Source organism: Protopterus annectens, chromosome 2.part2, assembly GCF_019279795.1.
Source record: "Protopterus annectens isolate FY-2018-M chromosome 2.part2, PAN1.0, whole genome shotgun sequence".
Lineage (NCBI taxonomy): Eukaryota > Metazoa > Chordata > Ceratodontiformes > Protopteridae > Protopterus > Protopterus annectens.
Genome location: NC_056730.1, coordinates 110,821,312 through 110,849,097, shown reverse-complemented (window position 1 = coordinate 110,849,097; position 27,786 = coordinate 110,821,312).

The following is a 27,786-nucleotide window of genomic DNA, read 5'->3' as shown; positions in this document are numbered from 1 at the left end:
TATAAGCCAAAAATATATCTGAGCAAAAGGAGCAAAAGCTTTGATGCGTACAAAAGAATTTTGGAGGAAGACGTTTTTTTATGCACATTTTGTAAACCTTAAGTTGAGGAGAACCTACACGTTACCCTTTTGCTTAGTATGAGGTTAAGCAGGATTATCAGTGTTCTAAGACATTTTTTTCTTACAAGGATGACTTTACAACATATCTTTAAACTGTCCAGAATTTTGTAGTATGCTTGGTTTTTGCCTCTTTTTTTTCTCTGTGTTCCAAAAAATCTTATTGTTTTCAGGCAAATCACTGAGGACTAAAGTCCTTAAATAATGACAGACATTTCAGTTTCTGACTTCATACATGTCAAAACATATAAGCTAATGAACAAAATGTTATTCTATCCACATTCTAAGTTTATAAGAGCAATACATAAAATCTGTCCCTGACTTTGGCTTTTTGCCTCCATTATTTTTGTCTTTGTCCAGAATTCTTGTACCAAGAGGTTGAGAGATAGGCATTGCAAGCACACCAACATAACATACTCTTCTCACACATAGAAAATTAGTAAATGATAGGCCCAGAAGGAGGAAGGGTAACAGAAGGAATATTATAACATTTTTGTTCTCTAATATTACACTACAGAATTTTCAGCAGGTTTTCCAAAACAATTTTGTTGGCTTCAGAAAATTAATTTCATTTGTGAAAGAAAACTCAGGCCGTGATTCCAACAGGTGACTTTCTTTCTTTCTTTATTTATTTTTTTCTATTTATTTTTGTGGGGCTCTGTCATCCATTAAGTTGATCATTCATTTTAGGTCAGACAAGTACTTAGTAATGTAACAATTGTCTAGATGTACAGTTAGTAGCCTGTCACTAGTGTGTGTGTGTGTGTGTGTGTGTGTGTGTGTGTGTGTGTGTGTGTGTGTGTGTGTGTGTGTGTGTGTGTGTGTGCGTGCTGTGAGTGTAGTAGAGGAGGGAAAGAGACGTCACAGCTGATTATTTTATCATAACTACTTGTGTGGCTTTTTGGATCTTAAAACAAATGAATATGTATCCTAAAAAATTGGCCAGCTTTAGCTATTCTTTTTGTTTCATGGTATTTAATGTTACAACTAGTGCAGACTTCTAATGTGGTCTGGCATGTTGCTGTTATGACATCTGTTGCTTGACTTTTACAGAAATGACATGTTTATATTATATAATTCTAAATAAAATGCGGGTTGTCTAGACAGTCTAGATTATTCCAGTGTCGAAGACATATTTAAGTGATGAAAATAATTTGTCTGTGTCTTATGCCACTGATAAGTGCATTTAACTTAATAGCAAGACAAGCATGAATACAATATTGTTGATCTTACGAACAGCACGTGTTCATCAGTGTCCCTTCAAGTCAAACTATTCTTTTAGTGTGAGCTGCATATTAAATTGTACAAACACTAGTGTCATGAGAAATAGTGAAACATTAATTCCGATTTTCTATGTGCCAAAGTGTTAATTAACAATTTGTAAGGCAAGGGTTTGAGAAACCTGATGGTTGGAATGGTGAAAAATAAATTGATGGCAGTAATCTGGTTTAAGACATGAGTGTAGCATGCCTTTGTAGTCATTCATTATGAAGTATATTTCTAATGGGCTAACTCTGTTAGTTTTATGCATCTGTTTTACAAGTAATTAGTATGACGCTAATGCAATATGTAGAAATATGGGTATATTTTAGAACATCCTAGTGCATAGCAATGCTAACTCCAAACAGGCATACTTAAAAAGAGAACAGTAAAATCTAATCTGAAATGTATTCTACAAAGCAGTGGAGACAATAGCAATGACATACATTATAGTGCTTTGATTAGAAATCTGATGCTTATTTCCTGAATAACTGAAGGATTTAATGACAGTTTAAGCATTGTACATCAAAGCATTTGAATGAGATCTTGCTTAAATAACCATAGAAGTGAATACTTTTCAGAGAATGCTATTTAAAACCTTTCAAAAACAATTATAAACGAGAAAAAAATTATCAAGAAGCTTGTGACATGCATATTTTCTATTAATTTGGTGAGAGTGCGCTATCAAGCTTTACCAATGTCACTCATATCACGGCAGTGCTTTTTTTTTTGGCTATTTTATAAGAACCAACATTTATTTATTTATGCATTTATTTATTCATTTGTTCATGTATTTATTTATTTATTATTTGTTGACCAGGTAAGTGAGCTGGTCTATTAATCCTTTTCAGTTACGACCTGGGTTCACAAAGGACAAAAAATGTACATTAAGTCATTTTGCAGTTGTGATAATAATGCTATAAGGAGAGTATTAAAATAGGAAAACAGTGCAAAGAAGATTTAGCAATAACAGAGAAGATTTAATGGCAAATGGAGATTGTATACAGTATTTACATTGTTCTTTAACTTAGGCAGCAAAGATTATTGTTGTGGACGTTGTTTACCTCATTTTTGCAGTACAAGTGACACTGAATTTATTTTTAAGCCAGGGAGGAGCAACCATTATGTCTGGCCCTAATTGGTAGTTTTATTCATAAAGTTGGGCAATATTCCAGATCTAGTATTTTAAAAAGTAAGCAGTTGAACATAAATATGCTCTACTATTAACAGGAAGAGTTCTTTAATACAGTTAAAGTGATGTGTGAGAGAGTCAGCCAATAAGCTAAGATCTTGTTTTCATCAGTCTACATTTTAAGTGTAATGTAGGCAGAGTGCAGTGAATGCATTGGCAGGCCTTATTCAACCCTAGGTAAGAAGACTGTCTTTGCAATAGCTTTCCTGTTTGCAGGAGAAAGAATATGTAAATGTTCATAACATCACTTCAGCTGTGTAAGTACCTTGTTTGTTATATTATCTGTATGAGTTGGGAGTGAAGGATCAAGTATTAAGCCTAAGTATTTGTATTCATTAATGTTTGGGAAAATATCACCTTCTGGGTCACTAAATATAATGTTAGGAATGTCAGCTACAATTTCAGGTGAGGCAAACAACATTTTCTTTGTTTTTATTAGTCTATCGTTAGCTAGTTTTGTGAAGTTTGTAAAACTGTATGTGATTTAATGGCATCTAGATATAGTATATAATTTGCACATAAAGTAAGATTTAGCCCTGGAAGGTCTTCTATGACATAATTAATAAACAGAGAGAAACAATGGTGGTTTAATACAGAACAGTGTGGAACTCCTGTATGATATCTACCTAATAAGTAATCTTTCTGCATGATACCTGCCTAATAAGTGATCTGCCTCTGCAATACTTGCCTAATAAATAATGAGCCTGTGTGATACCTATATAATAGGTAATCCCCCTGAAGGATACCTGCCTAATTTGTAATCTACCTGTGTCATTTCTGCCTAATAAGTAATTTGCCTGAGGTACATCCCCCAGTAAGTAATATGTCTCTGTAATAACTGCCTAATAAGTAATCTGCCTGATTGATACTCCCCTAATAAGTTGAATACATACATTTGAAATGATTGGTCAATAACTTCATTCATAAGCCATGTTATGGTATTATTTCCAATTTTATGCCTTTTTAGTTTCTGCAGTAGAAGCCTGTGGTTGACTGTCTCAAAAACATGTGCCATGTCAACAAAAACACAACTGTTATTAAACCATCATTAATATTACAGTAAACACTTCTTAGTAGCTGACAGTGGAGCTGTTGAGGTGCTAAAAGCACTCATTGTGGAATTCATGTTGGCAAACTGAAAGGAGACCATAGCTTTTAATATGCTTCATGATTTGGGTATAGTATTTATTTAATTTACGTTTGATTACCGGGAATGACCAGCTGGGTACAAGGTTACAAAAGATTTTGAGAACAATAATTTTACAGTCCTTAAAAATAATCCAAAAAACAAATACAGTTTAAATAAATATATCAAACTGGATATAATATGAAAACATTGGTTAAGAATAAATACAAGTTATATGACAATAATTTAATACTTGAAGAAATTTTAGCCAGTTTATAGAGAAATTAAATATAAGTTAATATAATACAAACAGGAATTGTAATACAAAGTGAGAAAAAAGCAAGTATATGGTATATTTAGAGAGAAAGCAAGGGGAGAGAAATTGATAGGGGTAAGGAAATTAGCGAAGAAGAGAGAGTAAGGAGATTTATGGCATGAATAGGTATTTATCCACATTTAGGGATATAGTTTGTCCTGGTGTTGAGCAAGAACAAAGCCTGTCTTTGGCTAAAAAGTCTTTCAGCATGATTTTGAAGGGGGGGAGAAAGGGTATTGACCTGATGGATAGAGATAAGGAGTCCCGTGCCTTAGCAGCATGATACGAGTACAGACATTGCCCAAAAGATTTGATAGGTTTGCAGACATTCATGAGTTTTTGGTCATTGGATCTTAATGACTGACTAGGAATGCATTTGTGTAGAACGCTATTAAGTGAGGGTAAAACATATGGATTCTGGATAATGTTACGGGTGGTAAGAATCTGAATGTACGTTAGTTGAAGAGGTAGTTCTAACTAATTTAGGCTTTTTAGTGCTACACAGTGGTGGGTTCTGAAAGCGATATTTGCTGCAAATGTTCTGACTTTGTTATAGCATTCATTGAATTTTGTGATGCCTGAAGGTTAGTAAAAATGGGAGTGCCATAAAGAAGTGTGCGAAAGAGAGAAAAGTGGGAAGTGTTAATAGCTTTCTCTGTGCACAAGGTGTAAGTGCAGCGAGCTTAGAGAAAAGGATCCCTGATGCAGGGTTTGAATCCAGTATAGCTTTAGTTGCATCAGTGAGAACGTTTCTGGCTCTTAAAACCATCCCTAGTTTTTGATGAGTTTTTCTTTATGCCATTTTTGTAAATGCAGGTTGAATGTAAGATTATCACCCATGATTATCCCTCAAATATTTTGTTAATGGGATATAGAGGTTGACTGGTACTTTTTAGATTGCAACCTCCTTTGGGGAGCTGAATTTTGGAAGTAGAATGGTGACAGAGTGTTTGAGGGAAGGGGAACCATACAAGAGCCAAAGTGAGGTTAAAATATTAATAAAAGTGGTTTGGAAATAAATGTAGATGCTTTTCTAAAGAAGGTTAGGTGAAGTGAGTTGAATGTTGTTTAAAAATAACTTAAATTTTGCAAAAAGCCTTTTAGCTTTATCTGTCTGGATTTTGGAGAAACAATATGGGACCATTTAGTGTTTCACTGGAGGCAGGGTTAGAAGCAATGAAATTATTAGTTACAGACCGCAGTGAAAAAACTATACAAAATGTGTATTCCTCTGCACAGTTGCCCGTAGAGGGAGATGGACTATTAGACCAGTAAAATGTTTTATTTCTTTCCAGCAAAGCTAGGGCTTACAAGTTGTTATAGCTTGTTTTGCAATGATAACATGGTTTACAGATTTTTATAACATTCTAGCCTATTGTAACATATATGATAATTATTATAAAAAACTCTCACTGAATGAGAAAAATCATTACTGTAAAATATATATTTAAAAACATATATGCTGTAATGCTTTCCTTAGGCAATCATCTTGTCATCAAGGATTACTGCTCATGTATGTAAATTATAACCAGTAAAGACCCTCTTATTAAATATGAAATTCTATGATAAAGACAATGTACACATAATATTAAACATCAAACCTTGAACAATTAGCAAGTTGTTTTTACTTATAAGATTTAAGCTAGTCATAAATACTTTGGGCCAGATTCACCAAAGGGCTACCACCAGCAGAAAGCTCTAAACAAATTGCTACAGCTAGTGGAGGCCCTTTCTGATTCAGACTGGTCCACTGCAGAGATCCCACATGATCTGTATAATCACTGCAGTAGGCTTTCTCCACAGTCAAACTACACACTAATGAGGCATTCCAATGGATCGGCCTATGCTATTAGTTAGATGTTCTCCTCATGAAATATCTGCAGTAAGATATTTATGTATACGAATGCTTCAGAGACTGCATTAAGTTACATCAGCCAGCTGAGTTCATTAAATTAGCCAAAAGTTCACATTCACCAACTACTTCCAATGGGTGAGATTGTATTAAAGGTAAGTGCTGGATGTGGGGGTGAGCAAACAGGTTGCAGTGATGTGTTTGTGTGTGTGTGTGTGTGTGTGTGTATGTGTGTGTGTGTGTGTGTGTGTGTGTGTGTGTGTGTGTGTGTGTGTGTGTGTGTGTGTGTGTGTGTGTGTGTGTGTGTGTGTGTATGTGTGTGTGTGTGTGTGCGTGGTATGTGCATGTGTGTATATACATGCATTTATTTATGTGCATTGTTATATGTGCATGCAAAGAGATGAGTGCTCTCAGATGAGTGAGTTTGTGTGAGTGTATGTAAATGTGTGTCTGCTTGGGTAGTCACAGTAGGGGGGTTACTTAGAGAATAAGTAAGGCAGATGTATATTTGCATGTGCATGGATGGATAGATGACTGTGTCCTTAAGTGAGATAAGGTGAGGGAGGAGAGTAAGTTTGTGTGTGTGTGTGTGTGTGTGTGTGTGTGTGTGTGTGTGTGTGTGTGTGTGTGTGTGTGTGTGTGTGTGTGTGTGTGTGTGTGAGATCACGTGCAAGCGTGTGCAGTTGTGTTAGTGTCAGGAGCTGCCATACCGCTAAAGTAACGTAGACTAATGAGCAAATTCTGCAGTACTGGGAATGGAGGAATGCTAGACACCAGGGTTCAAATTATTTACTCTAAGTCACTTAAAAAGTTAATATAACAACAAGTTTTGCAGCAAGAGATTTGTATGGGGGACACAAGACCTCAGAGATTTGAATTATTACGCTAAGTCACTTAAAAATGTAACGGAGGGGAAAAACAAAGCAGCTCAATAAAAGTGGAGAACATTAATCCTCTGTGCTACCACTAGACACTGGGGGCACACTTTCCATATACCTTAAGTCACTTACAAAGGTAATAGAACAACAGGGGAAAAGCATCCAACTCGGTATCTTCAGCATACAAAGCAGTTCATTAAAAAGGGAAAGCTTTAATCCTGTGCACTACAACTAGACTCAAGGGGCACTCTTTTAATATTACCTTAAGTGACTTAGAAAAACGTAATGCCTGGCATTACTGACTGACTGTAATAGTCCATTAGTTACAATGAGTAGGGGCAAAGTCAGAGAACAATGTCAATAATGGGAGTGAGTCAGTGGGGGGGGGGGGGGCATACCCCAAAATGGTCATGCTGAAGACTTCCAGACAAAGCCAGAAGCAATACTGAATGACAACAGGGAGAATTTCTAAGTATCACTTTAAAAGTTTAAGGAGCAACACATTTAGCATGATTATGCACTTTACAAAGAGAAAGAAGAATGAAGACCTAATGTTTGCATTATTAAGTGACTGCAATCAGCCATTATTTATGCGTGGCAGGGAAAAAATGGACACATCAATGATTAGGTTCATAGGTAGGTACTAGGCTATTGGCCCGGGAGCCTAAGAAAGCCTAGCCAACAAAGTTCCCTGGCTTACGCCACCCAAGAAAGTTAATTTCCTGTGCCCCTGTTGAGCAGAGCCACAGAAGTGATCCCCGGGGTGTATTTCCTATTTCCCATCACTCATCAAGATTTTTCTTGAAGAGTGTTAATGAGCAACTTTGCTTGACATAGATGGGTAGCTTGTTCCAGAGTATGGGAAGTCTCTGGGACAGGAAACTATCCCTCCAGAATGTCCTGTTTATTGTGGTGACAAGGTTTAGGTCCCTAGAGCATGTAGCTCAGAGGGATTGGGATTTCTTTAGGTGGAGCATGTCCAACAGCTCTGGGTTTGACATAGCTTTATATGTTAGGCAGAGATCACCTTGGAGTAGGCGATATGCTACAGAGTAAAGCTGGAGTTTTTTGAGACGGTCAGTGTAGGGCATCTGTTTGAGGTCAGTAATCCTCTTTGTGAGGTACTTCTGTGGCCTTTCCAGCTGCTGCAGATGTCTTGTGAGGTACATTCCAAAAGGGCCATTGTACTCTATAATGGGTCTAATGAGTGTCGAGTAGAGGGGAACAATGACCTCTTTTTTCCTGGATGAGAACCCTTTTGTGATGAGGTGTACCATGTAGAAGGATTTCCTGACTACTGTGGCAATGTGATTATCAAAGGAGAGATTACTGTCCACCTGGGTCCCAAGGTCTCTTATCACACGTCTCGCATTAAGAAAACTGCTGCCTGTGTGGCAGTTCATGGGTACAGAGTTTTTACCAAAGGGGATAACAATGCACTTTTTGGCATTGAGCTTGAGGCCATGGCTTTGACACCAGGCATCTGTCTCAGTGAGGCCCTTCTACAGGATGTCCACATCATTTGGGGACTCAACTATAGCTCCTAGTTTGCAGTCATCTGCAAACTTCATTAGCCAGAGGCCTTCTGTGTTAGCCTGTACTTCAGAGAAGTAGATACCAAACAGGAGAGCTCTCAGGACTGAACCCTGTGGTACTCCACTTGTCACTGGTCTGAAGTCAGATTTGGAGTCTGCAACTTTTACAGTGTGGGTTCTGTCAGTGAGCCAGTTGGCAACCCATCTTGTGACATAGGGATTTATACCTAGTTTAGTGAGTTTAGCTATAATTCCAGAATGGAGGATGGTGTTGAAAGCCTTAGCGAGATCAAGATAGGCTGTGTGAACCACCTTACCCTCGTCTATGGCTTTGGTGACAACCTCAAAGAAGTCAACCAGGTTCAGGAGGCATGATCTGCCTTTCACAAACCCGAACTTTTTGGGGTCCAAAGTTTGGAGGTTACCAATGTCTTTGTTTATGAATTCCATGATGATACGTTCCATGGCCTTGCAGATCAGGCTCGTCAGGCTAATAGGGCAATAGTTCCAGGATCAGTGGTGGCTCCTCCTTTGTGGAGTGGGATAACTGTTGCTGTGCACCATTCAGTAGGCACAAAGCCTGATATGAGGCTATGATTGAACATGGTGCTTAGGTGTGGAGCCAGTTCATTCTGAAGTTTGTGTAAAATGCAGCCTGGAATGAGGTCTGGTCCCATGGAGGTTGTGCTTTTGGCTTTAGAGAGTGCTGCTTTTACCTGTGTAGTTGTAATTACAGGGACTCTGCATTCTTCATGTATAGATATGGACCCTTTAGGGGGTGAGAGGGGGGTAAAGTTAGCACTGAACCTATCTGCCAGGATGTTGGCAATATCAGTTGGTTCTGTAATTTTTGTGCCATTGTGCTGTAACTCAGAGCATATTTGGGTGTTGCCATTGAGATTCTTGACATAGCTATAGAATGCTTTGTGGTTGTCCTTAGAATCAGTGGCAATCTTGTTTTCATAGCTAACTTTGGAGGATCTTATAAGGGATCTCAGCTTCTTACTGAGGCTGACCAGGGAGCTCCTCCACTCATGGGATTTACTCTCTTTTGCAACAGTTTCTTCCTTCTGTTGTAGAGTTTGTTTGTGGCAGGGGACCACCAGATTGACTTCCTTTTTTTGGAGGATAGTGTCTTGGTTTTGTTTGGGATAGCATGATCCATGCACTCATGTAAGTGCTTATAGAGTGCATTTGTGTAGGATTCAACAGTCATAACTGCATTGTCCATCTGCATGGGTGTCATGAAGTTTACCACTTCTGTCTTAAGAAGCATGAAGTTGGCTTTGGAGAAATTTCTTACCATGGTTTCCTTAACGGGGGATAAGAGCGGGATGTGGATATCTAGGGTGATTAGCTTATGGTCGGATCTGACCAACGGGGAGTTGACTTCAGGTGTGGAACACCGGTCACTCATGTTGGTAATGACTAGGTCTAGGATATTGTTGTCCCTGGTGGGGGTGTGGATAAGTTGATCCAGTGCATTGGAATTTATGAATTGCAGAAAGCGATGAGCGAAGGAGTTGGTACATGAGTAGTTTTCCCAGTTAATGGTGGGGTAGTTGAAATCACCCAATATTAGGGTGTTTGGTTGAACCCTAATATTTTCCAGTATATCAAGGAAAGAGGATAAGGAATCCTGGGGCATGGTGGGGGATCTGTAGCAAGCTACAATTTGGATTGCAGTTTTTCCCAGAGTTATTTGCACTTGAATAGCCTAGGATGCATTATGCTGAGCAACTAGCCTGGATGAGTGGATATCCTTAAGGAATATGGACACACCTCCATCTTTGGTGCTTGGTCCAGGTTAGATGGCTGAAAAGTGTGGTATGAGTTATAGCTTGGTAATGCAGGAGTGCTCTCTGGAGCCTTGAACCAGGTCTCAGTCACTGCACAGATATTGATGTTCTCCATTTTAAGGAGTGCCTCGAGTGAGTGCATTTTGAGATTTAAACTTCTAGCATTGAGCTGCATTACCCTCAGTTTTTGCTTGCCTGTTCCTGTTACACTGGTGAATTTGTCATTTGAACCTTGCTTAAAAAAAGGCACTATAGGGGTGGCAAGAGACTTTGCCAATATCTGGAATCCCAGGGGTGACAAGTGCATGCCATCTCTGGCAAAGCATCATGGTCTGTCGACCATGTCGTCCCAGACAGACAGATACTGGATCCCCTTAGAATGACACCTGAAGCTTAGACAATTGTTGAAGTCAATCATTTTGTCTTTGTACTATGGTATCATTCTCTGCAATGGCAGGATGCTACTCAGGGCTAGGTTCATACCTGCCTGGGATAGAAGATCGGAGAGCTCTTCCATGTCTCTTTTCATGTAGTCCAGGGAGGTACATCTCAGGTCGTTCACACCAACATGGACAATCACAGAGTCATATGTGTACTTGTTGTGGAGTGACCTGAGTGCATGGGTTATGTGGCAGATCCTGGAACCTGACAGACAGCTGAAAGTAACCTTCTCCTTGTTTAGCCTGGTAAGTGGGACATTAGTGTACTTGTCTATAGAGTCACCTATGACTAGTGTGTTGGGTACATTGTTTTGCCTTATGGTCTGTGGTTGAGTGGCACACTGAGTCTGTGGGCTATGTGTCATTTAGGTTGTGTTGGTGGGGGGAGGTTGCTTGTGTTTCTGCTTTGGAGGTCTCTGTTGCTTGAGCAGATTATTATTGAGAGCCTCCATGAATGTTTTTGTGTTTCTATGTGTAGATTTTGGTGGTGTAGGTTTAGTGGGACTATGTGATTAGTGTGATGTGGTGCAAGTGTTTACCTTCTCCTCTTGACTGTCAAGTTCAGTCATGGTTGGAGAGAGCTTAACCTCCAGTTTGGCTAGATAAGTGCATCTCTCACAGGTTGTAGTGTTGGGTGGTAGGAGGAGAGGGTTGTCTGTGTACATGAGGCAATTGCTACATTGCCCCAAGATGCCCAGATTCGTCAGATAGACACGGGAGAACACCGAGAGATGACCCTTGGACATGCCTGAATAAAAACTTATTTTCCTCTAGACAAGTGAGGAAAGTGAGTGCAAGAGCTATTTTTCTCTAAGCAAGTGAAGAAAGTAAGTGCAAAAACTGTTTTCCTCCAGGTAATGAGGAAGGTTGAGTGTTGTAGTAATTTTTAGTTTATTTAGTGTTTACAACAAGTTCTGAGCAAGTGCTGAGCAAGAATAAGCAAATTCAAGTGCTAAAACTAAGAATCTGTATCTGGGTCTTGTTGTAGATTGGCTACCTAGTGCTTACCACTCCCACCGATAAGCTAGAAGGCTTCCCTCCAACACAGAAAGGCTTGGGGGCACAGAAGCTTACAAACAGTCCTGGAAACAGCAAATCTGTATCTGGACTAAACTAGTTACAGGGAAGGTGGTAAACAAGCACAAATGCAGGCTTTTAAATCAGAAAGTTGAAAGAGATGGAAAAACTGCCCAAATGACCAATAAACTACAATTTCTGGGCCAGAAACCACTCTTGTGTTAGATAGGCTACGTAGTGCTTACCACTCCCACTGATAAGCTAGAAGGCTTCCCTCCCACACAGAAAGGCTTGGGGGCACAGAAGCTTACAAATAACCCTGGATATAGCACATCTGTATCTGGACTAGACTAGTTACAGGATGTTCAGTAAACTAAAAGCTAAGTAAGAGGTATGATGGTAGTGCATGTGTGGTGAGTGTGTGTGTGTGTGTGTGTGTGTGTGTGTGTGTGTGTGTGTGTGTGTGTGTGTGTGTGTGTGTGTGTGTGTGTGTGTGCGCGTGTGTGTTTGAATATGTGCCTGTATGTGGGATAACAGCTGAAGGGGGTACCTGTGCCTATGTGATGCATGCTGCCACACGTGGTTACCACAAGAAAGTACTTATTAGCACTGGCAGTAACACCTGTGATTCAGAGATATGCAATTTAACTGATAATAAGGTCTTTCTTCATTGCGGCTAATATGTCTCCAAATCGCATTTTCAGCAATCGTGGAAACAGCCCCTTTTGACTGTAGCTCTTAACACCTTCAGTAGGGTTCTTTACAAATCCTAGTGTTTATTCCACAGAGATTTAATTATTTAAAAGTCAGGTTTTAAACTCTTCATGGCAGTCCTCCATTTGACATTTTAAACAATAACAATATTGTCTATAGAGGCAGAATATCTTTATTCTCCAGATGAGGTACCTACATGCCAAGTAAATAAGACAGAGACATTGTAAAAGTACTTAATATCTGGAAGATTATTACATAATCTTAACTCTCTAGAAAGCCACTGCAGAAAAGTATATGCAGCATATTACAGCTACCTCATTATGATTTAAATATAGTGCTGTATGTTCTTCAGCTCTCTTTTCAAAAGTTTACATTTGGGACTATAGAGTTTGGGATAAGGGCTCTTTAAGTAAATTTACCTGAATTTACAGATTGTTCTTGGCAGCTACAGGGAGGTACTTGCTTAAGACAGATTTCTGTCAAAACTGAAGATGATACTGAGGAGTCGGAGGGAAATGAGTTTCCAGTGCTCCCGGTCCCAGATTTCCATGGTTTTCTTTGTAGAGAAAGCTGTACTAAGGACACAGCAGATAGCTCTGTTGTGGGAAGTCTTCTGCATTTCAGAATTACCAGTAGAGGTCCTTGTAATTGGACTGCTGGCCATTTATTCCTGAATTGAGTTGTGAACAGACATTGAATTGGACAGATTCAATAAACCCTTCAAGGACGTTTTACACTGCGTGCACTGCATGATAGTGCACTGTTTTGGATTCAGTAAGTGATTCTACACAGTCAAGAAAATTTGTATATAAGATGTATGGTCTAGGTTAAAATGTAATCTGATGAAGTCCATCTGGACGAAAACGCATGTATTAGGAAGGCGTTCATGCTTTTTGGATCTACTACATTTTATTCGTGTTTCATGTTTGTGCTGTGTGGATTGGCATCCTTGCATTAAAACTGAGTTATTTTTGCAGTCGAGTCTCCTGCGTCCGTATTTTGGAGTTTGATTCTACACAGTGTGTTGAGCTGCGCAAACAAAGGTAAACACTGTGGCATGCTCATTATAGCATAAGGAGCTGTACTCTTTGCTAATCATCCAATTCAAGATGGAGGACCTATTCAACAAGCTATAAAGCAATATTGTAGACTCAGTGTTGATTTTACTTGCAAATTCCAAAACCTATTGGAATACAGCCACAGAAAGGAGTGTTAGGGGCTGCTGTTGAGTTAATTCTTTGTTTGTGCAACGGGCTGAAGTCTATGCTGCTGCTGCTGCTAATAGACCACCACCAAGAAGGAGAAGAGTTTTCAGACACCATTTAACTTATCATGATCTGCATGATGTGGAAATTGTAGAGCAACTACAGGGTGGATAGAGATACACTACAGGAACTCTGCAACCTTTGTCATCCTCAACTCAGAGCCAGGGCAAACCAAGGTGAGCAGATACCAGTGGAGAAAAAGGTATGTATAGCACTGAGAAGTTTAGCTCCAGCATGCCAGTGACCACATCTATTTTTCCACACTTCTAACGACATGATAAATAGGAAGGGCTTCCACTCTATTAACTGCCAAGATGTGTGTAATGCCAAGTGAACCATCTTCAGTGTGTGTGCTGACAACCCAGGCAGTTACCATGACTCACATATCTGGCACACCTCCCAAATATATCAGACGTTCATTAGGGGGGATATCCCACAGGGTCATTTACTGGGGGATGCAGGTTATGCACTGAAACAGTGGTTGATGAAGCCCATCAGACATGCACACACACCCACTGAAGAACACCATAATGAGGCACACGCTGAAACCAGAAATATCAGAGTGTGTGTTTGGGCTGCTGAAGTTGCAGTTTCAGTGCCTAGATACATCTGGGTAAGCCCTGTAGTACAATCCATGTATATGTACTGAAATATTCACCATCTGTACCATGCTGCAAAACATAATTTTGAGAAAGCAGCTTCAGCAGAATCAACAAGGAGAAGGGGGCACACATCCCAACACCAATGGCAAGGTCACCACAGCCACACATAGGTGAGGAGTCAGAGGAGGAAACAGCGGCTGCTGTGGGTGTAGGCAGACGTAGGCATGCTCAATATGCCCTCGCATTGGCTAAGAGGCAATGGATAGCACACTCACTCCCCACCTAAGGGGGCTAAAACTTTCATCCTATCCACATACATATAGTAATATTGATGCCAGGCAAGCTCACAACCTTTACCTACCCTTGTAATGACTGTGTACTCCTAGCATTAGACAGAGTCAGCCTTGAACTAAAACTTAGCAACTGCCAGATTTACAAGGTAAGGGCTCATCCTGGAATAGAACAAAAAAATATGTAATAATACAAATGAATGGCACATCCTCAAATACTGTTACTTGGTAATGTAAGTAAGTAAAAGGCGGTTGATTTTTACAGCAATGATTTCAAGATGTGACAGCAGTGACTTATATGAATACCTGTGTCCGCTCTCAAGTAATACGCCTTAGGCATCAAAGATTCACACATTCATACCTCTCAAAAGTAGTTATGGTCACCGAATGTCCTCAGTTTGGCCTCATGCTTTTGTACTGGCAAATCATTAAAGAGAGAAGTTAGAAATTAATGACACACATTCTAGTTTCAGACTTCATATCCCTCAGAAAAATCTTAAAAATACTGATGCAAAAACTGGTTGATTCTATCAACTGTCTCTTTTGTAAGACCAAAATATGTAAAAACTTTCCCTACTGGTCAGCCTTTGTCCATCTTTTTTATGGCTTGGTCCACCTTTTTTGCTGTATGAGTGTGGAAGCCATGTACACATTACACAAACCTGTAAGAAAGTATTACAATTAGCAAGACAGCATCACAGACACAGGTATGATATTCTAAGCACTAAGTCAGCTATGCAACATGAGCATCAAATACAAAGCTTATGTATCCCTGAAGAATCCAATAGACAGAAAACAAGGATATTGTGTGTATGTGTATGTGTGCATGAGAAAGAAAGAGAAATGGGCAGAAATTTGAATAAATTATCAACTGGCCACTAAGACAAAATGAGATTTAAGTCTCATGACTGACCATGTAACTGTTGTGTGTGTGTCAGTATGGGCATTCCACGTGAAACTGGTATGTGAGTGTCTGCAAGAACATAGCCAAGCTCTGTGCTAGCTCTACGTCTTGGTATTTTGGACAGGTGTGAGCTGTACATGGGAGAGTTGGCAGTTCATTATCATTATACCTGATCATGAGAACTTGCTTTGCCAGGACTTGCACTGGCACATCCATGCCCATGGTCAGATGCACTGCTGCTACCTGAACATGACTGATGCCTGATGGATGAACTCTCCTCACGAGTACGCCCAGGACCATGACACCATGGACTGCCTCATCTGGGTGTGGACACCTCAACCAATGACGGAGTAGTGGAAGTAGTGCCACTACAGGAGCATGTTTCAGAATGGTCACATTGGCTAACATCACACAATGTGGCTGACCTATGCCCACACGGATGCCATCCCCCTCCCACCAGATATTCCATCACAGACACCGCCAGTTCCATGTCATTCATCCAATCCATTGAATCAACAATACAGTGGAGGCAGTCATGCATGTCAGCATGTGCGACATCTACAACACTAAGCATTTCCTTGGAGGTCCCTTTGGAATATGCCAGTTACTCCATGACAGCCCTAAACATATGTCAAGTGGCACAGAAAGACACACCTGGATTAGATAGAGGATGGACAGCAGAGCTCCTCCACCACCAGACCTCCTCTAAGCACTCCTAACAATCCTCCTGCAAGCCATCTCACCCACACTTTGGCAACAGCCAGAGTCAACAGGCACTGAAGCCACAGTAACCACACCACCCTGGTTGAGTGTCTCACACTCCACCTGTCCAATATCTGAGAGGTCACTGGAATGGGTTGGTGTAGGTCTATTGGCTGTGTCCAATGGAATTACAGGGATCACTGAAAGACACCATCTATGTCAGATTCAACCTTTGCCCCCCCCCCCCAATCCCGACTGTGCCTCTGTTTGGCCACCATCATCATCAAAGTCTGCTGATACTCTGACATCAGATGGTAAGAGTCTTGCACTGCCACTGTCAGGATCACCTGTGATAATAAGCAACAAACACAGGAAAGAAATTAATAGCTGCATTACTACAGTTCAATACACACTTACAAACTGACAGTGGTGCCACTATTACAGACAGTACAGCAATACACTGACACCTACATCACACAAATGGCTAAAATAATTTCTGTAAACTGCTCATCAGTACTGAAATAAAAATGTTTGGCTTACCTTGTGCAGATGACTCCCCAGTTCTAGGAAGGATGGTCCTGGAAGAAGTTAAGCAAAAGTTAAAGATATCCTCATCACAATTAGCAGTAACATGGGGTGAAACATTTTTGGCCCTTTATATGTCCCTTAACAATACATGTAACAGAAACTTGGACTACATGTCAACCCCAAGCTCATGTGTAATGAATGCAGATCTGTTGTTAAGTGTATCAACTGCTCCACCCCAAAGCATATTGGTGAACAAACCTAAGTATTGGTGTCAATATTTTGCTATACAAGAAACTTTTCACAACTGACAATAGTTAAGTCTACCTGGAAGCTCCTCCTGAGACATACTTTGTCCCTCTCTGAAACAGCAGCACCAACATCAATCGCATGCTGCACAATGATTTTCATTTGTTTCTGTGGCAAAGAGATATAAGACACCCTTACACTGTGTTTTGAAGATTCATTGGTGTGAGAGTTCAACTCTAGACTTGTGTAAAAATCTTATTCTTATGTGTACTAGTGTGCCGGTATTTGCATGGTGAGCGGCTTTGCACAAACCCAGGAAATGGATAAACACAATAAATGTCATGCAATGTACTTCTTTGATAATCAATACATCACTCTGTATCAATTGTGTGTGTAACACATCTGCTAAACACATTGATCCACAAAGCATATGTCAAGTGTACATCAGGGCTCAAGTCCCACCTTTGTCTTTTAAGGTTGACACGTAATAAACACTGATGACAAGGCTAAAACAAGTATAGCTTTGCTTGTCTTGTCTGTGTGATGCTTACCCTCATGCAAACCTACACTAGTGTTCCACACAGGAAGCAGACAGAGCATGTGCAGACAGGCTATAGCCATTCCAAATATCAAAAGTGATACATCATTGCATTTTTTGCATTTGATCACGCAACACCGCTTAACAATTTTGTGCGGCAGTTAATACACAGAAGTTAATAATGAATAGGGAAATAACCAACTATTATTTAAATATTCCTATGGCGGCAGGTGCAAGTTCAAAGCAGTAATACAGATGGGCATGGGTTCTAAAACAGGAAGTTCAACATATTTTTACTGTTGTTACAGTTAAGTTTATAGTACTGAGGTGGTGGTGCTGCAGTAGCGTTGTCGCCTCACAGTTAGACCTTGCCCGTTCGATTGATTCTCAGTTAGAGCTTCTTCTGTGTAGCGACATGCGTGAATGGGCATTCCTTCATTGAAGGTTGTGCGTTAGGCCCGGCAAGCCAGTACGTAAAAATCTACTGCCAATCATTAGCGGACCGGAGTTCTGCTGTGGCGAACCCTAATGGGGAACAGCCGAAAGACACAAACAAACAAACAGTTAAGTTTATAGTAATGAACAGGAAAATATTCAAGTGTTATTTCAATATTCCTGTGGCAACAGATGTAAGTGTAGGGCTGCCATACACATGGTCCTGTATTCTAAGATAGGACATTCCAGATAGTTTTGCTGTTGTCCCATTTCAAATTATATTAACTATCACTTTTTAACAATTTAAATAAAGTTATAAATAACAATGATTATGCATAGCAGTGGAGCTCATATGAATTGTATGTATTAGGGATAAGACACCCTTACAGTGTTTTGAAGGTTCAGATGTATGACTGAGGGTATACTGTCTACTATGTTTCTATAAGTATAATTCTGCTATCTGGACTTGGGTTGACCTCACTCTGCAGTAAGACACACACATGAATGTATAAACAAGGACCCTGTCAGATCACACACATACATGGTTAACACCTCAGTCTGTCATCTGTATTTATAAATAATTCATGACTACATCTGAAAAGCACTTCTTCTGTGCCAAAGATGGAAAATCACTGCTGTGGAAGAAAATGTTTTGTCTCTTATGCATAGGTTTGAATACCACAGTGTAAAAATCAATTTTATCAGTGTATAAAGCCAAATAAAAAATGTGTCAGATTATGAAATTTATGCCCCCAGTACATATCTGCAAAGTTAAATCACCTAACAGTTACAGCAGCAAACAACCCTCAAACTGATGTCAAGTGTCAGATTAACCTTCTAATTACCAAAACTGCTTTCCTCTCTCTTTGCCCCTGTTGCTCTCTGCTTAACATCATGTAAATGTGGTTGACTTCATTGTTCAGGTTTGGACACTACCATTAAACGTGATAATGTTTTTGTCTGAAGAAGGTGGGGTAATAACTCTTCCGAAAGCGCTAACGTTTATTAAACAGTCCGTGTCTTGCTGTAATACACCTTTTCTCACTCTTGTTTTGTGCTTAGTGATAACAGGAATTGGCAGAAAATCTTATCTATTGCTGTGTTTTCTGGTTAGACATGTCTGAAATCTTTACGGGATTCCTCGTAAAATGCCAAAGCCAAAGGCTTTTGCTGGGGGATTATACTGGCTCCTAGTACAAATCTGAGGCTTGGAATAGTCTGGCCAAGCTGTATCCAGTGCAAGTGACATTTCACGCACTGGAGAACAGTGTAGGCACCACTGTAATGACCAAAACAGGTGCAAGAGGGATACACTCAACCACTGGCTAGATGAGTTCAGAACTAGCAACATCCTATAGCTGTGTAAGTATACTAATAAAGAGAATTTATAACAGATAGATAGAAAGCCAAATATAGGCAAAACTGGTGTGCATAATGCTCTTCTGTTCTCTTCTTTTCTTTACACAGCTAATGGAGATCTCATTGTGAATAGGGAGTCCCATGCTGGGCATCTAGAAAGACTGAAGGAAGCCAGGGGTATGTATGAACAAGAGAAGTATTACTGTAACCTTTAAATCAAAAAAGTTTTTTTTTTCTTTTCTTTTATATACAGCTGTAGCAAAGTATACATGTATATCCTAACTGTAAAAGCAAGTATGTATGCTTCAGTCTGTAGCACAAACCAACTTTAGGAGTCAAGTAAAAGACTGTAGCAACATGTTGTGGGTTCAAATACTACAAGTAGCAAATATAAAATAATGCAATCCTTTAAAATTATTACATAAATTCTATACAAATGGCATAAATGCCCTGATGTTAACTTCAATCTGTATAATTGGACCAGACATATGTTTAATACCTGTGCATTACAAAGATTACTTTGAGCAATCTGTAATTACACTTTGTAGCTGTTAGAAAGTATACCTAAATGTAAACTTCCAGATAAAATAGTTGTATTATTGTGATAATGCATTGTATGTCACATATGATGGTACTAATTTTATCTCTTTTTTGTCTCACCCCAACCATTATCTCTTTTTTTTGTCTTATCTCTTTTTCTGTGTGTATCAAAATGTTCCCATGTTATCCAGCTCTAACAAATCACAAAATACTTTACAGCACAAGGAGGGAGGCCAACCCCAGTGGCTCAGCCTCCACCCACTCCACTGACTTTGGCACCGATGCTCACCACTTCTGGGACCCATCCTAGCAGTACTGCTTCTGCTTCCCATGAACTATCTGCCCCCTCAGGTAGTATTACCCTAGCAGATGGTGCTATGGTACCATCATACAGTACTGGGTGAGGTGGTGATTTTATCACCTGCCAAGAGATATCAGGGTTGGTGCAATGGTCGTGCACAGAACCATTGGTGCATGCTTATGCTGGATGGAGAGGCTGCTCTCCCTCATGGTCTGTAGGAGGAGACATCAAGCATACAAGCAGGCAGTGGAGTGAGGGGACAGTGATCACAGTCCTGAGAGTGAAAACTTCTCACCTTCCCCATGTTTGATGGGCATGGGCTTCTGTTGTCCCCTCCATAACCCCAATCATAACATCCCCCAACCTTTTGTGTCATTCACCTGTGATTTTGTTTGCCCTGTTTGCATCTGCTTCCTCACCTCCCCTACCTCCCTGTCCCAGAAATGCCTGTGTTCCTTACCTAACATTCCTCTCTTCCTGAAGGTAAAAGAAAGAAGGGCATGTGTCCCCAAAAAATATCATCCCATATGTAGCTCTCCACTTCATACGTGTCTTCTTGATACAATTGATTTGGTCCAATTGGCTGTACAATATGATTGTGCTGTTGTCACCCCTCTTTGTTGAGGTGACAATCCAAATTCAGCTAATATTCTGTAGCATATTTTCATGTTACACTGTTGAAGAAGTGGAGAGCTATGGTCCTATCCTACCTTCCTCCTGCAGATTCCTATATTGCTTTCCTTTGTTCTTCTCCTGCATGCCACCTATTTTATCACTTTCCTATCTATCCCATTTTAACGCCTTTTAATCTGGTCAATACTAGAACCACACACAATACACACATAACTAAAAAAAAGCAATGGAGCCCTTTACTTTTTAGCCTCTGTGTTTGTGCAGAGATTGGCATCATGCACCGATGTCAAGCAAAGATGAATGGTTCTTCATTGGTGCAGTTACCTCCAAGCAATGCTGCTTAACCATGCTGCACTAAGGTAACACATACTAACACACAGTGATTGTAGTATGCATAGTTATTTTATTGCTTTATCACTACTTATTTAAAACTATTATATACACTTGGATTCAAGCTCTATATCATCTGGGCTCCAAAAGAAATGCATCAATGTATTTGTACCTGCCTCCAGGTATGTTTCTTACAATCAGTAATCAGCACTCACATTACTTTATCAATAAGCCTTATGTTTGCTTGCTGCTTAACTTAAATGCACAAACACGGAAGCAGTATAAATCTGTATCTCACATGTGGAAACACTTTGCCATCCATTGCTCAAACCTGCTGCTTGGCTGTGTGCTATACAAAGTGGACAATAGCATGTATTACTTTTGCATATTGTTCATTTAATCTTCATGCTATGAAACTGCAAGTGAAAACACAAATAAAAGGAAGGCACTATTGAAGAAAATAACACATATTTACAATGCTGCCATCTGTTATCTTCCCCAAGCACTGCAACCTTCGTCTCTCAGTACTTGTTTACAAATATATTAACTACACTACAGAAATAAATAACAAATGCATTCTAATATACTATGCACATCGTTATAATGACAATACCCTTTCAAAAGTTCCAAAACATACAGTAATGTGGACATCTGTTTGCATATAGTTTGTAAACCTGTCTCCTAAATTATACCTGCATATTGGAAAAACAATAGCAAATACTACAAATTGCAAACTCATCAATCTGGTAACATGCAGAACTTTAATATCTTGATGGTTGCACATGCGTACACATCCATTTCATGCAGGCCTGCCAACATCTTCTCTCCAACATTCACTGTTGATGTCATCCATAATAAATTGCCCCACAGCCTCGTAAAAGTCAGACTTGTGCCATGACACTTGTGTAAAGTATTGAGTTCTCTAGTCCACATACTCAAATAGATAGGGGTTCTAATCTCACTACAGTCACCTGCTGTGTGCATGTATCTGTCTAGTCATAAGAGCATAAGTGTGTATCCTGCACCACTCCAAACCCATGGAGCACCAATATTTTGACAGTTGAACATGCCTATACATCCATTTCATGCGGACCTCCCAACATCTTCTCTCCAACATAGACTGCTGATTTCATTCACTATAAATTGTCCTACATCCTTATAAAAGTCAGACTTGTGCCACGATGCTTATGTAAAGTACGGAATTCTCTAGTCCATGTAAGGTAGGGTTCTGTTGCTACTGCAGTCAACTGGTGTGTGTGTGTGTGTGTGTGTGTGTGTGTGTGTGTGTGTGTGTGTGTGTGTGTGTGTGTGTGTGTGTGTGTGTGTGTGTGTGTGTTTGTGCACTTGCTTGACATTAGAGAGAGCATTTTACACTAGCATGTTGGACACTTCTATTAGAATCTTTCTGTCAACACTGCAGGTATCATCAGCTATAGCTGTGTCTCAAGCTTCTTCTGTTAATGTCACAGGTTAGTTTATCATCCCTAGAGTGAGTGACTCTTGTGCCATGAGATTTGCAGCTGTAAAGCATTTCCATCAGGGCAGGGTCAGAGACTGGCCTGTAGGCCAGGCACAAGTCACCTTATCCTATATGATACAGAGTACAGAGATAGGGTTTCCAGTCTATCCTCATATGTCATGGCATGGATCGTAGGCCCTGTATTTTCTTGTTGAGAATCCCCTCTGGTCTCTACAGCTGCAGCAAGTGTCTGGTGAGGTACATGCAAAAGGCAGCATTGTACTCTATTAGTGTTTTGATGAGGTTTGAAGATAGCCATGTTGTAACATCCTCACACCTGGATATGATGGCCTGACTTATGATGTGCACAACGCAGAAGGCTTTCTATACAACTGTAGAAACTTGGTGGTTGAAGTTCAGATTGTTATCTACCTGTGTTCCCAGGTCTTGCACCACTGGGTTTGACCTTGGGGGGGAGGGTGTAGTCAATGCTGTAATTGGTGGGGAATTCCACTTTGCAGAAGGTCATTGTTCCCCTCTACTCATCACTCATTAGACCCATTATAGAGTACAATGCCCCTTTTGGTATGTACCTCACAAGACATCTACAACAACTGGAAAGGCCACAGAAATACCTCACAAAGAGGATTACCAGCCTCAAACAGATGCCCTATGGAGACCGTCTCAAAAAACTCCAACTTTACTCTGTCGCATATCGCCTACTCAGAGACGATCTCTGCCTGACATACAAAGCTATGTCAAACCCAGAGCTGTTGGACGTGCTCTACTTAAAGAAATCCCAATCCCTCCAAGCTACATACTCAAGGGACCTAAACCTTGTCACCACAATAAACAGAACATGCTGGAGGGATAGATTCCTGTCCCAGAGACTTCCCATACTCTGGAACAAACTACCTATCTATATCAAATAAAGCTCCTCATTAGCACTCTTCAAGAAAAATCTTGATGATTGGATGAGAGATAGGAAATTCACCCCAGGGATCACTTCTGTGGCTCTGCTTGGCAGGGGCACAGGAAAATAATTTTCTTGGGTGGGAAAAGCCAGGGTACCATTTGGCTAGGCTTATATAGGCCCTAGGGCCAATAGCCTAATACCTACCTATGAACCTATGAAAATATAATGACGCATTTTTGCATTTCTTTGTAGACCATATGGCTTTGGCACCAATCATTTGTGTTAGCCCCCCCCCTTGTAATATGTAAATATCATTGGTGGGCTCAGTGATTGCACCCAATTTACAATTACCAGCAAGCTTTGTAAAACAAAAACCATATACGTTAGCCTGGACTTCCAAGAAATATTTTCCAAACAGTAAAGGGCCCAGCACATATCCTTCTGCTACGCCACTGGTGATGGCTGTACTGGAAGAGGTTGTTTCACTAACTTTAACAGTATGTGTTCTGTCAGTGACCCAGTTGGCTAACCATCTACCAACGTAAGGGTTAATCCCCAGCTGGGAGAGTTTCTCAATGATATCTGAGTGGAGGATTGTGTCAAAATCCTCGGCCAGGTCAACATAGGCAGGATGCAGTGTGTTATCTTCATCCAGCCCTTTCGTGACTTTGTCAAAGAAGTCTACTATGTTTAGTAAGCATGATGTATCCTTAACAAAGCCAAATTGGGTTGGGTCTAAAGTTTGAAGGTCATCTATGTCCTTGTTGATAAGGTCCATATGATTCTTTTCATGGCCTTGCAGATGAGACTGGTTAGAATTATAGGTACATATTTCCCAGAGTTGGTTGATGGTCCACCATTGTGCATGGACATTACTGCTGCTGTTTTCTCCTCCACTGGAACTAAGCCAGTTCTCATGCTATGGTGACAGAGGATGACAATTCGGTCTGCTAGGTCCTGTTGTAGATTGCTTAGTAAGTGATACACACAGTACATATATAGCTGTTTGGCTACATTGATCCCATGCGTTACATACATAACAGTGTGGATTATGGCATTTATTTGTCATGCACACCTGTCAACTAGCCTGGATTGCTCGTATCACAAAGACATCCTTCTTCATTGTTGTCACCTTGTGTGACAGTCACATAATATACATTTACACTGTGCAGTTTGTACTGTATAATGTTGATATGTGATTAGTGGTCTTGTTACAACTGTTTTCATTTAAATGTCCTCCTCTGCTTACATTAAGATATTAAGATAAGATATTTATAAAGAAAGATACTTTCCCTGTGTTCATTCCTAGTGTCCCTATTCAATGCACACACACACACACACACACACACACACACACACACACACACACACACACACACACACACACACACACACACATGCACATACTTCCCTCGATTGTCTATTTTAAATGACAGTCCATGTACTGTTAAGGAGGATTTACACTACTTTTGTACAGGATACCTGAAATGGGATTCCACAATGCTCTGCACTGTATACACTGTCTTGTAATGTGATTGGACGATATACATTGCTATATTATTCACCTTGATAATCAATGTGTTATTCTGTGCAATCTCACACACCTAGTTAGCCCTTAGGTAAATAGGTCTACATGTTGGCTGCTATCTATGTTGCTTTCCAGGGTTTTCTGGCCAGCAACACTGTTATTAGCCATGAAACTGTGCTTATTTACATTTAAACACAGAGTGCAGCATGAATATGTAATTGCCACTGCTGCTCACCACACAAACACGTAAACTCGGGTTTGCACAAACCTTACATGGAGTTTATTGAATCTCCAGGTTAGTTCCTTTTTATAATTAGTTTTCGGTACCTTTCTTCATATTAAAGGGTTAACAGGTATTGCACTAATATATGCATATAAGAGTGCAGATTTAGATGAGTAGAATTGTGGGGGAATGATGGGCTGACTTCTTTATATTTCATAATAGATTTCCATTTTCCTGTATGGCTAATAAAGGAAATTTTGTGCAAATATATGGATGAAATAATAAATAACAACTGAAGTATATTCATGTATTAGGCAAACAACCAATGACTAAGATGTGGGACGAATAACAGAAAAACAATTAAATATGTAAAAAACACAAGTTCGGTCCCGGCTAGGCAACAGAAATAAGAACTCCAAAATGAAAACAAAAAGTAAAATTTAATAACACAAGGTAAGTTAAGGTAAGCGCTTTCACGGTTGATAACCACTTCATCAGACAACAGCACATTAACACAATACAGTTTAAAAAGCAGTAGTAACCAATGAAAAAAGCTGCTTAATTAATGAGTAAATAATAGTTACAACATTTAAAGTGCTAGTATATTCTAACTATTCTAAAAAAATCCTAGTGCAAGATAATCCAAGTAGAAAGCAGCTAAACTAACAAACAAACACAACCACAACATTAAAAATGCTCATATATTATCAATGTTTAAGTGGTCTTTGTTTTAAAAATGGTTTTAATGAGACCATATCATTAATCCCAGGGTGGGTATCAGCCTTAAAGAATAAAATCAATTTCTGTTTGCAGGCTTCTGTCTTACATGTCAAATCACCACCCCTGTTCCCTTCTGGAATTACTTCTGAAACAAAAAACTTAAAATGATGGTCTCCCCATACTTCAATTATATGTTTCGCCAAAGCACTAGTGCTCTTACAATTTCTGATGTCATGTAGGTGTTCCAAAATCCTGTCCCTAAAAGGATGGTTCATTTTCCCAATATAGTAGGCATCACATGCTACACACTTGGAATAGTACACAATATTATTGGTACTACAATCCGCATAGAAGGGAAACTCAACGGAACAAGAAAGTGTTGAGTGCACAAAGCTAGACGCATTAAAAATATGTTTGCATGCCTCACAGTGTCTACATGGATAGCTACCAAACCACTGGGACTCCAATGCCAAGTTACTCCCTTTCCTGTAATGCAGTTGCTGTTTAACTGTCTTATTATTCTTAAAAGAAAAATTGTGTTTATCACCAATAATACCTCTAAGGTCATGGTTAGCATACAGAATATTCCAATTCTTCTTTATAATATTGCAGCATGTCTTCACATCGCTTGAGAAGATTAATGGAAACCTAACCTTCCTACCATTACTTTCTCCCTGTAGCAAGGAGGGTATAGGTGAATCAGAAAAAAAATGGTTTACTTCTGGTATTCCTATCTATAGACAGGGCATGCATCCTAGACACATTCCACGTAACATACTTAAAGGACAATTCTTGAGGTAGATGAGATTATACAATGATGACACCGAGCTGAAAACAGCATAAACTTAAGCAAGATTTTTTAGACAGCGGGTATAGCGAGAGAGAGGTTGATGAGTACATTAGGCTGGTATCTCTAGATAGGAATACCAGAGGTGAACCCTTTTTTTCTGATACACCTATACCCTCCTTGCTACAGGGAGAAAGTAATGTTAGGAAGGTTAGGTTTCCATTAACCTTCTCGAGCGATGTGAAGACATGCTGCAATATTACAAAGAAGAATTGGAATATTCTGTATGCTAACCATGACCTTAGAGGTATTGTTGGTGATAAACCCAATTTTTCTTTTAAGAATAATAGGACAGTTAAACAGCAACTGTGTTACAGGAAAGGGAGTAGATTGACATTGAGTCCCATTGGTTTGGTAGCTATCCATGTAGACACTGTGAGGCATGCAAACATATTTTTAGTGCGTATAGCTTCGTGCACTCAACACTTTCTTGTTCCGTTGTTTCCCTTCTATGCGGATTGTAGTACCAAGAATATTGTGTACTATTCCAAGTGTGTAGCATGTGATGCCTACTATATTGGGAAAATGAACCATCCTTTTAGGGACAATATTTTGGAACACCTGCATGACATCAGAAATTGTAAGAGCACTAGTTCTTTGGTTAAACATGTAATTGAAGTAGGGGGAGACCATCATTTTAAGTTTTTTGTTTTAGAAGTAGTACCAGAAGGGAACCGGGGTGGTGATTTGAAATGTAAAACAGAAGCCTGAGAACAGAAATGGATTTTATTCTTTAAGGCTGATACCCAACCCGAGATTAATTATATGGTCTCATTAAAACTATTTTTTAAAACAAAGACCACTTAAACATCAATAATATATGAGCATTTTTAAACTGGTGATTGTGTATGTTTATTAGTTTAGCTGCATTCTACTTGGATTATCTTGCACTAGGCATTCTTTAGAATATTTATAATATACTAGCACTTTAAATGCTGTAACTATATTTTACTTATTAATTAAGCAGCTTTTTTCATTGGTTACTACTACTTTTTAAACTGTATTGAGTTAATGTGCTGTTGTCTGATAAAGCAGTTATCAACCCTGAAAGCGCTTACCTTACCTTACCTTGTGTTATTAAATTTTATTTTTTGTTTCCATTTTGGAGTTTTTATTTCTGCTGCCTTGCTGGGACCAAACTTGTGTTTTTTTTACATATATTCACATATTCTCT